Source organism: Marmota marmota, unplaced genomic scaffold (genome assembly GCF_001458135.2).
Source record: "Marmota marmota marmota unplaced genomic scaffold, marMar, whole genome shotgun sequence".
In the NCBI taxonomy this organism is placed as follows: domain Eukaryota; kingdom Metazoa; phylum Chordata; class Mammalia; order Rodentia; family Sciuridae; genus Marmota; species Marmota marmota.
The window spans coordinates 26,698,645-26,713,792 of record NW_026000240.1 but is presented as its reverse complement, the minus strand read 5'-3'; the positions used below and the strand labels follow the sequence as shown (position 1 = coordinate 26,713,792).

At 35.3% G+C, this 15,148-nt stretch overlaps 1 protein-coding gene across 1 annotated transcript in view; it reads left to right on the top strand.

The window, feature by feature from the left end:
* Positions 1–4,985: 4,985 nt before the first annotated feature.
* The window catches only part of Nck1 (NCK adaptor protein 1), a 38,555-nt gene continuing 28,392 nt past the window's right edge, over positions 4,986–15,148 (top strand). Inside the window, exon 1 of the mRNA XM_015487013.2 lies at positions 4,986–5,909. The gene's annotated coding sequence lies outside the window, so the exon portion shown is untranslated. The remainder of the gene's footprint in view (positions 5,910–15,148) is intronic.

Genomic DNA, 15,148 nt, shown 5'->3' with positions numbered 1-15,148 from the left:
CATTGTGGTTGCTATCTGCTTTACCCAAAAGTGGGTAGTTCTGCTACTTAGGGAGAAGAGAACAGATTCAGAGGTAGATAGCTAATGCATAAGTGTAGAAATTATAAGAACAGTACAAGAGAAATTTACATCCAGTGGAAAAACTATAGTAAATGCTATGCTTTGAATGTATTTCCCCCAAAGTTCATGTGTTGAAAGCTTGATCTCCAATTCGGAGTGTTGGGAGGTGGAGCTTAATGTTAGTTGTTTGGGTTAAGGTGCCACCACCCTCATGAATGGATTACATAAGGCATTATTGTGGGAGTAGTCTCACCCTCCCCTCAATGTGATAGCACAATAAAGAAGGCTCTCACCAGATGGTAGTGTCTTGATCTTGGACTTAACAGCTCCTAGATCGGTGAGGAAATTTCTGTTCTTTATTCATTACCCAGTCTCAGGTATTCTGTTGTAGCAGAATGAGATGGATTAGGACAGTAAGAGAGAGGCAAAAGTTAGAATCACAGAGAAGGGAGTGACTAACTTTGCTCAGAGATATCTGGGGAAATGATGTAAAGACGACAAATATGAGTTGAATCTTGAAGAATATTTAGGATTAGGTGGTGTGTGCCTAAAATCCCAGTAACTTGGGTCGGCCTGGACAATTTAGCAAGACCCTGTTGCATGTTGGAAAACATTTTCTCTAGTGGCTGTGCTAATTTAAATTCCCACCAAAAATGTACAAAGAGTACATTTTCTCTGCATCCTTACCAACACATGTATTTTTATAAAAAGTATTCTAACAAATGTGCAGTGATATCTCATTGTGATTTTAATTTGTATTTCTATGATGATTAGTGATGCTGAGCAATTTTTTCCATGTACCCATTGGCCATTTGAAGATATGTCTTCTTTTGGGAAATGTCTGCTCAAATGCTTGCCCATTTTTTGATCAGGTGCTTTTCTTGCTGTAATTGTTTGAATTCCTTATGTTTTTTTGTTTTGTTTTTGTTTTGAAGACATTGATCCCTTATCAATCCTATGGATTGCCTTTTCATTTTTAATTGTTTTCTTTGCTATGCAAAAGCATTTTAGTTAGATCCCATTAGTATTTCTTGCAGAGCAGGTCTAAAGGCAATAAGTTTTATCAGCTTTTGTTTATCTTGGAAAATCTACTTTCTCCCTCATTGTTGAAGAAATTATGCCAGATGCAGGATTATTAGTGGAAAGTCCCCCCCGCCCCCTTCTTCCCCTCAGCATTTTAAATTTATCAGTATACCACATTCTGGCCTGATTATCTGCTGACAGTCTTGTTGAGGATCCCTTGTATGTGATGAGTTGCCTCTTCAAGATTTTCTCTGCTTTTGACAGAGTGCTTCTGGTGTGAATCTCTCTTAAGTTCATCCTACCAATTTGGAGTTCTTTGAACTTATTATTAAGATGTGTATATATTCGTGTCATTGATAAATCTGAGAAGTTTTATCAAATAATCTCTTTGCTACTTTTCTCCTTTTGCCATTCTCACATGCATATGTTGGTTCTCTCATACAGATCCCATTGCCTTTGTTCACTTTTCTCAGTTTCTTTTCTTTCTGTTCCTCAGTTTTGATAATTTAAATTGTTCTTGTTTCATATGTACTGGTTCTTTATTCTACTCAGATCTTCCATTGAATCCCTCCAGTGAATTTTTCTTTTGCTATGATATTTTTTGTTTCTAGAGTTTCCTTTTTAATATTTATCTCCTTACTAATATTTCTATTTTGTTCATCATTTTTTTTTTTTTTTTTTTACTTTCTCCATGTCTCCCTTTAGATCTTTGAACACCTTTAAGACAGATTTTTTTAAGGTTTTTTGTCTAGTAAATAAGTAGATCCATCTTCTTGTCCTTCTCTGGAAAGGTTTCTGTTGGCCTATTTTTTTTTTCTTTGTATAGATAATATTTTCCTGTTTCTTGGTATCTTTTGTGCTTTAAAACTGTACATTTGAATCTAATGTGGTAACTCTAGGAATCGGATTCTCCCTCTTCAGGTTTGCTCTTTTATTATTTGCTTGCCTAACTTTCTACCTGTCTTCCTCTTTCTCTTCATCTCTCCCTCCTTTCTTGCTTTTTAAATTTTTTGTTTTTATAGGTGATCTCTGTGCTGGGAATCAGTCAGAGGTATGTATAAACTCAAAGATCTTTTTGTGTCTTTTCTGGGCTTGCAATTTTCCTGGGCAATCATGGTGACTTTCTAAATTTCTTAATTATGCAGTTGCTTTTAAATTTCCTGGTTCTTTAATATCTTAACTCCCAAAGGGGAAAAACAGAAAAATGAAGGAGGAAGGAAAAATAAAAGTTACTGGCCCCTTAAATCTCCTTTAGCCCAAAGGGGAAGGGCTTACAACAATTTGGAGGATGTGAAACAATGGCTGCCTGCCTCTGTGTCAGAGAGGAGAAGCAGCAATCCATTTTATCTGAACACAGATTCCAGATATTTGGAGGACAAGATCTTTATTGCCCACCCTAGCCTTCCACAAACTGTGGAACACATGCATAGCTTCCTGGGTGTTGGGGAATGGTGTAGTCAAGTCAGTCACTGCCCAACTGAGAGCTAAAATTAACAGCAGTTTATTTCCAAGCCTTCTCCTGGAATTTGTCTTGGAATAGACTCCAGATCCAGAGTTCCAAAATAGTTAAATTAGACAGATTATGTTAGTACAATAGTTTTCTGGGTGAAGAGACAGATTTTTGTTGCTTCCTACTGTGCCATCTTTCCAGAGTCCTTTTATGACTTTTTTTAAAAAGATTTTTTTAAATTGTAGATGGGCACACTATCTTTATTTATTTATGTGGTGCTGAGATTAGAGCCTGATGCTCACGTATGCAAGGCAAGTGATTTACCACTGAGCTACAACAACCCCAGTCCCCCTTTTATGACTTTTTAAGCTCCATTAGAGTTAGAACAGCCTTTAGCTCTTCCTCCTTGATTTTGTGGAACCCAAGAATGGTAAGTTTATTGTAGCTCACATTATGTTTGAGACCTTTTCTTTAACTTTCAAGTCAGTTAGCAAGTGCTTAAAAAAGAATTCACATGTCAGATTTCCCCCCCCCCCTTTCTTATAAGATAACTAAAAGCTTCCACTAGGAAAGGGTGAGACCAGAAATAGGGAGGTCACATAGAAGAGACTACTTTAAGTAAGCTTGTTATAGTTAATATAGTAGTGAGGTACTTTGATTCATTTATGACCATGTAGCTCATTTTTATTTTTAAGAAGGTAAAGGGCATGATTTGAGATGTGTGGGGATTGACTTAATCCACATCATTGGATTGATGATCCAGTTACAGAACATAAAAACAGAATGTCTGTGGGAAAGGTGAATGGATTATTACTATAGGTAAGAAACACACCTGTCCAAACCCAGAGAATAGACTAAGAGAAAAAAGGTATAGCAAAAAGGCAATCTTGCAAGATCAGGTGTCTGGGGGAAGTGGGCACACCCCAGAGCAGTTAGAATCAGCATTTTATTCCCTGGAGTGCAAGGTCATATAGAGGACCTTGGATCCTCATTGGCTGAGTACTGTGGGATGCATACATTTCCCCAAGGTGGCCTAGGTTTTACTGTCTCCTATTGAGTTATTTAAAGAAATATGCCCTAGTCATTCTTACTTTCCTTTGTTCTCTTGTGCAGGAAGGACTTTTTGGATTGAGTGCCTTTTGGCACATAGGGAGACCCCTTTACCCTGAACTCCTGTTTGTCAAGAACTGTGAATTTTTCGTACTCCGGTGTTATCTGCTTGTAACTTTCCACTCTGCTCTCCCCTTCTGCTGCTTTTCCCCAAGTAATTTTACATTTAAGGTTAAATACCATATTCTGAAAATGGACCACTGGACTTTCAATTTCTCATACTGTAGAATATACAAAGCACTTTCATAGCCAGGATTTTAAAGTAATAGTTGTGAGAAATAGAAAGTGTGGTGGTTCATTTTCAAAATCTAGTATTCAGACTTAATTGGACCAATTGTGGCCCTTCCCTTTTGTTTGCCCTAATTCTAAAACTAGCCAGTCGCATAGATTGTAACCCCAGCTCCTCCAGTCAGAGTGAAGGGTAGAGCAGCATTAGGTTCAATATAAAAGCAGGTGACTGCCCACCGAAGTTTCATAGTCCGCCTTTCTGCCAGAAGTAAAGGTTTGCCTTGCCCACCCACTTTAGAACATGTGTTTGATGTCTTGTGGCACCCCAGGGCATCTCTAATAGCATACTGGTTCTCTGTAACTCTAATAGATCTGGTGGCATGTATAGGCCAAAAGGATAATGGGGTGCATGATAAACTTTTTTTTTTTTTTTTTTTTTTTTGTGCTGGTGCTGGGGAGTAAACCCTGGTCCTTGTTCATTGTAAGCATAAGTTCTACCACTTAGCAGTATCCCCAACCCATGATAAACTTTAATAGATCTAACTGGTAAAGCCCTGAAACATTTTTGAATAATACATAAGCATATGGAAGACATGAGGGGAAATTAGAATTAATGACATCAATTAGAAAGAAAAACACTAGTTATGATTAATAACAAGTTAAATATGCCTGGAACTTCAGGTAACCAAAAAATTTGTGTGTATCAGGAGAATTTGGTTGCTAAAAGAGTTGACATAATTTAAACCTTATTTTTTTTTTTACAGGTTATTTATTTTTTTAATTGATTTTATTATTTTTAAATACACAACAGCAGTGGAATGCATTAAAATTCTTTTTACACATATATAGCACAATTTTTCGTACCTCTGTATATAAAATATGTTCATGCCACTTTATGCCTTTATACATGTACTTAGTTTTTCTTTGCATTACAATTCTTAATACACATATATACCACAATTTTTCATATCTCTTTATATAAAGTATGTTGACACCCAATTCAAGTCTTCATACATGTACTTTGTATAATGATGTCCATCACATTTCACTATCCTTGCTAATCCCCTGCCCACTCCTTTTCCTTCCCATCCCTCTTCCCTATAAACCTTATTAGTAGCATAAAGCTTGAAAATGATAGTTTTGTTCTATTAATTGTGTTTGGAAATATGTACAACTTGGAGTGACACTTTTAAGAGATAACAAAATTGAATTTATTTAGAAAATTTAAGGGAAAATTTAGGATATAATTTGGTGCTCAAAAAAAAAAGGTTGGGGGTTTTCAAGATGGTGGAATAGAGGAGGTTGTGTTCTGGGCTGCTCCGTGGAATGAAACCAAGAAAACCAACAGGCATCTTCTCAGCAAGGTGGGCGAACAACAACAACAAAAAAAGGCAGGGAGACTTTACTGGAATTTAAAACTGGACATTCAAAGCAGACTGGAGACACAGGAGGTTGGATATAATAAAATAAGGAATCCCCAGTGGCACAGCTGTTGCCAAGCCTGGCCAGAAACTCCAGCCAGAGAGGTCCCTTCGTGAACATAGTGTAGGGATAAGGGAATTAAAGGAACCCTCATTTTTGGGAGGCCCAAGGTGTGTCTGGGTACAAAGCATTTAGAGATCAAGGACATTGGCCAGTAAACCTGAAACAAACACTGCACAATATCTGTGTGCAGGGAAGGAAGCTGCCATCTCTCTAGGTAGCGTGCAGAGGACGAAGGAACCATTTTGCAGCTGCTTGTGGGAGGACAGCAGCTGAGGGGCGGATTCGTGGCAACTGAGTTTGGCCCAAAATGCAGGCCCAGTAAAAACACTCTACATGACATAGAGTGTGCTTAAGTGACAGGAGAAAATCAGACATGAGAGGTTTACACAGGGGACAACTCATTGTGGAAACCCACCCAGCTCTACCCCTCTCCCTCCTATCAACTGTTACAGGACCAGCTGGGAGAGATGCATCTAACTGGGAACTTGGAAGGGCTGGGCCAGAGAAATTGATTGGAGACTGAACCCAAGAACAGGAATCATGGCGTCTGCAGGTGATGTAGGGGACTAAGAATTGGGTACCTACCCCACCACATGAGTGGGAACCAGGGGAGATCCTTAAGATACAGTCCTTCAGTGTGGACCAGCAAGTACTGGGTGCTGGAGGTACACTGATTTAAAATCTCCAGACCAGTTAGCATTCAGCAAAGAGCCTGGAGTCTTCTTAAGCCTAAACCCTGCCTCCAGGAACTCCGCCAATGAGATTAACGCTCTCACTCTAGCAATCCAGGAGAACCCACCTAAACCTATTGAGACGATAAAGTCTCCTTTGTATTTTTTGCCTTCTCTAGTGTTTTTGAAGTCAGTTATTTTACATGAATTAGTTTTTTCGTGTGTGAAGTAGGATGTTTGGTTAGTAATTTTAGTTTTGTATTTTTGTTTTTAAATTTTTAAAAATTTTTGCTTTATGTATTTTTCTCTTGTTTCCCTTGATTCTTTTTTTTCTGCCAACAGCCAATGTCTATTGTTTTCTCACTCTTCCTTTAATCTTTTTCTTCTGTCTTCTCTCCTCCCTCATAATCATCACATCCTGTGTCACTTCTGTTGTCTCCCAGTCCACCATTTGAAAATGTAAATGCTTTTGCAAACTTGCTGTTTTTATTATAGGCAATAACTGATCATATCATTTCTGCTTATTATGATAATTAACATTGCAAATGTCTTAGTAGGAAGTATTTGATTTAATGCTGTAAGCTATTTGCATTGGTTATTATTATTTGTGTCCACCTAAGCAGGTGCTGGAAACCTTCAGGGACACTGTAATCCACAGAGTAGAAACTGCTGACTTAGGCCCACTCTGTTACATGGGTAGACACACAAACAACATGAAAAAGCAAGGGAACAAATTTCTCGAAGCAAACCAGGATACTCTAGTAACAGAATCCATGGATACCACAGTGGAAGAAATGTTAGAGAAGAGGTTTAGAATGTATATAGTTAAACTGATCTGTGAAGTAAAGGACAGTATAAGAGAGTAAATACAGGTAGCAAAAGATCACTTCAATAAAGAGAGATTCTGAAAACAAAAACAACCCCAACAGATCCTTGAATGAAGGAAATAATAAACCAAATTAAAAATTCAATAGAAAGCATCACCAACAGACTAGACCATTTGGAAGACAGAACCTCAGGCAATGCAGACAAAATATATAATCCTGAAAATAGAGTTGACCACAGAGAGAAAAATGTTAAGTAATCATGAAAAGAACTTCCAAGAATTACGGGATAACGGGAAAAGACCCAAATTTAAAGATTCATTGGGATAGATGAAGGCATGGCACATGAACCAAATGATGCACAATCTCTTTAATGAAATAATATCAGAAAATTCCCCAAATCTAAAGAATGAAGTGGAAAATCAAATATAAAAGGCTTATAGGACCCCAAATATGCAAAACTACCACAGACCCACATCAAGGCACATTATAATGAAAGTGCCTAGCATACAGAATAAGGATAGAATTTTAAAGCCTTGGAGGGGAAAAAAAAATCATATAACATATAGGGGGAAACCAGTATAGATCTCAGCTGATTTCTAAACCCAGATCCTCAAAGCTAGGTGGTCCTGGAATAACATACATATATTAAGCTCTGAAAGAAAATGGATGCCAACCAAGAATCCTATATCCATCAAAGTTAAGCTTCAGATTTGAAGATGAAATAAAAACCTTCCATGATAAATAAAAATTGAAAGTATTTGCAACCAGAAAGCTTGCACTTCAGAATATTCTCAACAAAGCATTCCATGAAGAGGAAATGAAAGGCTGGGTGTGGTGGGGCATACCTGTAATCCCAGCAGCTCCAGAGGCGGAGGCAGGAGGATCTGAGTGCAAAGCCAGCCACAGTAATTTAGTCAGGTGCTACCTGTCTCTTAAAAAAACAAACAAACAAAAACAAAACAAAACCAACACAAAATAGGGCTGGGGATATGGCTCAGTGGTCAAGTGCCCCTGAGTTCAATCCCCAGGTCTCCTCCCCCCAAAAAAGATGAAATGAAAAAAATAAGTGAAAACCAGTGAAGGGAGGAACTACACTAAAGGAACAGTCAATTAAAGGAGAAACTAAGTCAAATTAATAAGCCAAAATTACCAGGAACACAAATCATATTCAAAAATTTTGAACATTAATGGCTTAAACTTATCAACTGAAGTCATAGACTTGGAAGATTGGATTAAAAAACAGGACCCAACAATATGCTGTTTCCAAGAGATTCACTTCATAGGCAAAGACATCTACAGACTGAAGTTGAAAGGATGAGAAAAAATGTATCATTCACATGCATCATGTAAACAAGCAGGGATTTCTATCCTTAGATAAAGTGGACTTCAAGCCAAAGTTAATCAGAAGGGACAAAGAAGGACATTTCATACTGCTTAAGGGAGTTAAACATCAATAAGTCATATAACAATCATATTGATGCTCTAAACAATGAAGCATCTATGTATATTAAACAAACCCTTCTCAACTTCAGTTATCAAATAGACCACAACACAATAATACTGGGTGACTTTAACTCACCTCTCTCACTACTGGATAGATCTTCCAAACAAAAACTTAAACAAAGAAACTATAGAACTAATTAATATAATCAGTAATTTAGACTTAACAGACGAAATATATCACTGACTGAATATATTTCTCAGCAGTACACAGATCCTTCTCTAATAGACCATGTTATGTAAGCTGTTACACATGTTGGCATACAATTAATATATTTTTAGTATCTGCAGGATTATTTTGATAGCTCCCTTTCCACTGATACTAATTTTTTTGTGTTCTTTTTTATCTGGATTAGACCTGTTTGATTTTTATCAAATTTTACCTGTATTCTCTATTTCATATATTTCTTTTCCTACTCTTATTTTTTTCTTCCTACTACTTAATTTGAAAATAATTTGATGGTTATTCTAGCTTCTTTCTGATATAAGTACTTTAAGTTCTAAATGTTCATCTGAGTACTCTTTCATCCCAGAGATCCTGATATTTTAAGCTTTTATAATCAATTATTTCAAAGTGCTTTTTATTTACTTTTCTTGTGCTTTCTTCCTTGACCTCAGAGATATTTATAAGTGTGCTACTTAATTTTGAAGTAGTTTTCGTGGGGGTGGAATTCTATATATCTTAAGGTGATTGATTTCTAATATAATAAGTCATGAAGGAATCATGGACTGCATGATTTCAAGTTAAAAACTAATGGGAATGCTTTTTATATTGATTGCATTGGTTACATACATGTTGAAACTGATCAAATTAGATACTTCAAATATGTGCATTTTATTGTACTTTAGTTTTACCTCAGTAAAGCTATGGGAAAAACAGTTATCAGAAACGAAACTAAAAATAAAAGATAAAAAGGCTTTTGATATTTAATTTTGCAGATAAGGAAATAAGAGTGTCAGGGAGGTTGATGTGACGTGCCCTGAATCATAGCTACTGGCAAAACAGTGACTAAAAACTAAGTATTTCGTGAGAAAGCAAATTGAATATGTCTAGACTAGTTTTAGTAATATTGTCTATATTATATTTTCATTAAGTTTACACATTTTCTGATTTTCTCTTAAGATAAATGAAGATATTCATTAAAAAAATACTTTCTTAGCCCTATTGTCTTCATGAAATAACATGTCCAGATTTGATGTTTTCATTACTGTGACCATGTGTTATACAGCTGATCTACCTCTTGTGATTAAATTTCCTTCCTTTTGTAATCTAATTTTTCTTAAAACTTATGAAATTCTCATTGTAAAAAATTTTTTCGCTTTCTTTGAACTTAAAGCTGTCTTATATCTTTCAGCAGTTCTGTAAATTTACATTTCTATAATTTTTCACATGTTCATTTTTGTCACATGATTTATTCACTTTTTCTTTTTTTCTGGAATCTTACTCTGATTTGACCTATTTCTTCTAGGTCTGCTTCATAGCTAGATTTCCTTTTACTCGCATCTTGGAAATTCTCTCCGCTTTTCTTCATTAGGTCACCTCTCATTTCTTCATTAGGTCACCTCTAGTTGTTCCCTGAGTAAACATACGTTGGAATTAAATTTTTGAAAAGGCATGTTTTAAAAATGATTTCATTCTTTTTTCACACTTGATTGTTAGTTTGACTATATATAAAAAAGTTACCCTCTAATAATTACAGAGATTGAGCTTTGCAAGATAAAAAGTATTCTGAGGATGGTGGAAATGGTTACATGACAGCATGCATGTGTTTAATGCCATGGAACTATACACTTAAAAGTGGTTCAAGGGGGTCCGGGGTTGTGATTCAGTGCTTGCCTGCATGCGTGAGGCACTGGGTTTGATCCCTGACACCACATAAAAATAAACAAATAAAATTAAGGTATTGTGTCCATCTACAACTAAAATAAATAAATAAATAAATAAAAGTGGTTCAGGGGCTGGGGCTGTAGCTCAGAATTGAAGCACTTGCCTAGAGGCACTTAGCACCACATAAAAATAAAATAAAGGCATTCTATCCATCTACAACTACAAAAACCGTTTTCTTTAATTGATTCAAAAAATAGTTCACATGGTAATTTTCATGTGTATTATATTGATTTGTCAGGGTTGCTATTAATGAAGTACCACAGACTGGGTGACTTAAACAATAGAAATTACTTTTCTATTGAAATTTTCAGTTTAGGGAGGCTTGGAAATCTGAGAGCAAGGTGTGTCATCAGGGTTGGTTTCTTCTGAGAGCCTCCTTCTCTTCTGGGTTTTGGCTTATTTTCCTCTTCTGGTCTTTTAGATGGCTGTCTTCTCCCTGTGTCTTTTGGTGTCTTGATGTCTTAAAAGAACACTAGACATAATGGATTAAAGCCCATTTATGACCTTGTTTTACCTTAGTGCAGTGGTTTGAATACGAGGTGTCCCCCCAAATCTCATGTTTGGAAAATACAAGAAGGTTCAGAGGAGAAATGAGTGGGTTAAGAGAGTCTTAACCCAGTCAGTGTATTGATCCCCTGATAAGGATTAACTGAGTGGAAGCACTAGAGTGTGGCTGGAGGAGGTGGGAATTGGGGCATAGCTTTAGAGTATCTATCTGGCAAGTGAAGTCTGTCTGTTTTCTTATCATGTGAGCTGGTTCCCTCTGCTACAATCTTCCACCATGATGTCCTGCCTCACCTTGAGCCTGGAGGAAAGGAGCCAGCCACTTATGGACTAAGACCTTTGAAATCATGAGTCCCCAAATAAACTGTTCCTGCCCTAAAATTGTTCTTGTGAGGTCCTTTAGTTACAGCAGTGAAAAAGCTTTAGCAGTTACCTCTTAAAGATCCTGTATTCAAATGCCTTAATGTGAAAGGAGGGAAGATTCAGTCCATAACATTTATTTCACCACAATTAACAAAATTAAAAATATGGGGGCTGGGATTGTGGCTCAGCGGTAGAGCTCTCGCTTAGCATGGGTGGGACCTGGGTTCAATCCTCAGCACCACATAAAAATAAAGGCATTGTGTTGTGTCCATCTACACCTAAAAAATAAATATTAAAAATATGATTACAGTCAATTATGAGCGTATTTATATCTAATTGCTATAGTACAATAAAGGTTAGAACAGTTAATGTACTCATGTGTTAATTATGACATTCTTCAAAGTGTTAGACTTTTTCAAAGTTGGTGGTTTATACCTGTCTACTCATCATATATTAACAAGATTATTTGCTTTTTTTTGGTAGTAATATAATGGCTTTTAAAAATTGTAATATGAAATGTAATATTCTCTTTGTTATAAAATGGTGATATGTTTTTAATGTGATCTTGATTGTAATTCAGAGAGGATAATAAGTAAAATTTTGTGATGCCTGGCAAAGTAATCACATAGGGAGTAATGCCTTGTATATATAAGACATTAATAAGTTTGTTGAAGAAATAAGATTATAGTTGAGATTTTTGTTTGTTTTGAGAGTAAGAAGATTTTTGGCTTGATATACCTTTCTTTATTCCCATTCCTTAGCTCAGTCTCCTCAAGTGTATAATAACTATTCAGTAAACATTTGTTGAATGAATAAGTAAATGAATTTTAATATGCACAGTACTTTTGTGTTTGTCATAATTTTTTCCTTTCTCTTGGAGATGTTTTCAAAATGTTATTTCCCAAAGTGAATAGAATAAGGTGGCATTTTATTTGACCCGTATCTTAAAAACATCGATTTTAAGTTGCTTTCATTTCTAACTGACCTGTGATTTTTTTCCCTAATGGTTGGAATTTGCTTTATTAGTTATGAATGTTTAATAGTAAAAATTACTTTACAAGATATTGGGGCTTAAAAATTGAACAGAATAAGAATCATCTTATTATGAATTGTCTTTCTGCTTTACTTATAACATATCAAAGTTAGTTATTTGGGTTTTTTCTCCCTTCATTGTTTACTGAGAGATTTGTAACCCTACCAAACTTCCGGACTTAGTCACTTGGGTATTGTTACTTAGCTGATTCTTAACAGAAACAGGAAATTGTCAAGACATGTGTTAAAGTACAGCAGATTCTAAAATTGCATTTGTAGCAGCATGACAGATTTCCCTCTAGAAATTTTCCTACTAGTTGATTCCTTGCCTTTTCCTCAGAAAATAAAAACTGTTATGCCAAAAAGGTTTATCTATCATGACCTATATACAATAGCAAACAGTATCTTTCCTCATCATTTATAAGTCATATATAATATGATTGATTAAATGATTTGACAGACTTAGTATTATTAATACATAGCTATGAGAAAGAACATGTTTTTAAAAGTCTTCGGTTTTGTATTATTCGTATATTTAGATTGGTAGTTTTCTAAGGTTTTCTAAAGTGAACCTTTTAGAGCGTCTGAAAACCAAAATTATTTTCATAATACTAGGTATATTAATTTTCTTTTTTCCTGGAGGTTCTAGAGGCTGCATGAAATTCAGTGGTAATTGTCAACATTTGAAAGACCTGCAAACTCAGTGAATATATATTAAACAATGATATAATATTATGCATGGATCAGAACAGGCCCATTAAACTAAAAGACCAACACATGTTTTTTGTTTAATTGACATAGTATAAAATTCACACTTTTTGGTGTGAATAAGGTTTAATACATTTAGAACTCATGTATTCCCTACCACAATCTAAATACAGAACAGTTCTACTATTCTCTCTTTAAAATAAAAAATTCTTTGTGTTTTGTAATCAATCCCTCTGCACACCATTAGCTATGATAATCATTAGTCTGTCTGTGCAGCTTTTGCCTTTTCTAAAATGTTATATGTAGCCTTTGAATCTGGCTTTTTCATTTAGCGTGATACATTTGTGATTCATCCCTGTTATATAGTAGTCCATTTTGCGGAGCAATCCATAACTGGTTTGTCCATTACCCGTTAAAGGGCGTTGAGTTGTTTCCCCTTTTGGTGCTTGTGACTAGAACTGTTATAAACATTCAGTACAGGTTTTTGTGTGAAAATAGGTGTTTTATATCCCTTGGGTAAATATCCATAGTGCTGAACTATTTTGCATTCCCACCATCAGTTCCCATTGTTAAGCATCCCCTTTGGCACCTGGTACCGTCAGTTCCTTTTATTCTTTTTGTCTCCTCATCTATTCTGTAAGATATTTAGTTGCAATGTAGTAGTTATCATTTTGTGGTTTAAAATTTGCATTTCTGTAATTAGTAATTGTGTTGAATCTTTTCATGTGCTCATTTGCTATCGGTATATCTTCTTTGGTGAAGTATCTGTTACTTTGCTCATTTTTAAGTTGGGTTGCTTATTTTCTTATTGGCAACTTTTGAGAATTCTTTATATATTCTGAATATAAGTTCTACATCAAATTTATGACTTGCAAAATTTTTCTCCCATTCTGACTTTTTATTCTCTTATCAGTGTCTCAGGGCAAAGTTTTACATTTTTTTAGTTGTACACAATAAATACCTTTACTTTGTTTATTTTTATGTGGTGCTGAGGATTGAAGCCAAGGGCTTCACAGTTGCTAGGCGAGCGCTCTACTGCTGAGCCACAGTCCCAGCCCAAAAGTTTTACGTTTTTATAGAGCACAACTTTTTTTTTTTTTTTTCTTAACCTTTTAAGTCTGTTACTGTTTTGAGTTAAAATTTTGTATAAAATAAGAGTTTTATGTCCAGGATCACTTTTTTGGAAATATGGATAGCCAATTGTTCCAGCACCATTTGTTGAAAGGACTATTGACCATTTAAATGTTATTGTACCATAGTCAAAAATCAACTGGTCATACTGGGGGTCCTGTGTTTAGACTCTGTTACTTCCCATTGATCTCTGAATCTAGCCAGAAGCTACTGTCTCTAATGTAGTATAGTTAATTGAGATCAGGTGATGAGAGCTTCAGTGTTCTTCTATTTTAAAATTATGTTAATAATTATAGTTCCTTTGCTTTTCTATATAAATTTTAAGAGTTGTTGATTTTTACAGATATTTCTTCTGGATTCTCCCTCAAATTGAATGTCTTGATCCATGAGCACAAATTTTCTGTCATTCCCTTTATGTAGTTCTTTTTCTTTACATATTTTGTTAGGTATATCCTGAAATATTTGATTTTTCAGTGCTATTATAAATGGTACTTAGAAACAAATTTTTGATTTCTACAGTTTTTGTATATTAAACTTGTATCCTGCCATGCAATTAAACTTATTTGTTAGTTTTAAAAACATTAGTAGATTCCTTGGAGTTTTCTTCCTAGACAGTCATGTCATCTGTGAATAAAGTTAGCTTAATTTTTTTTTCCAATTTGTATTTTTTTATTTCTTTTTCTGCCTTTTTCACAGTGATTATGACTTCTGGTATGAAATTAAATAGGAATAGAGCTGACATCTTATTTCTGATTGTAGTGGGAATGCACTCATTCTTTCATCATTATGTTTGATATTAGCTGTAAGTTTTTTTGTATGTTATAGTTGTCTGGTTAAAGAATTTCTTTATCTAGTTTGTTGAGAGTCTTTATTGTACATAGATTATTTAGGTTATGTATTTTATTTTTATGGTACTAGAGATTGACCTCAGGGTGCTCTACCACTGAGCTGCTTGTTATTTTGAGACAAGTTATTGTGAAGTTGCCCAGGCTGGCCTGGAAATTAGGATCCTCCTGCCTCTGTCTCCTAAGAAGCCGGGATTACAGGTGTGTATCATTGTATCCAGCTATGTACATTTGATCTTGAGTGAGGTTTGGTAGTGTGTGTCTTGTAAGAAAATTTCCTGTTTCATGTGAGTTGTTGAATTTATAAAAATTTTTCATAGTAT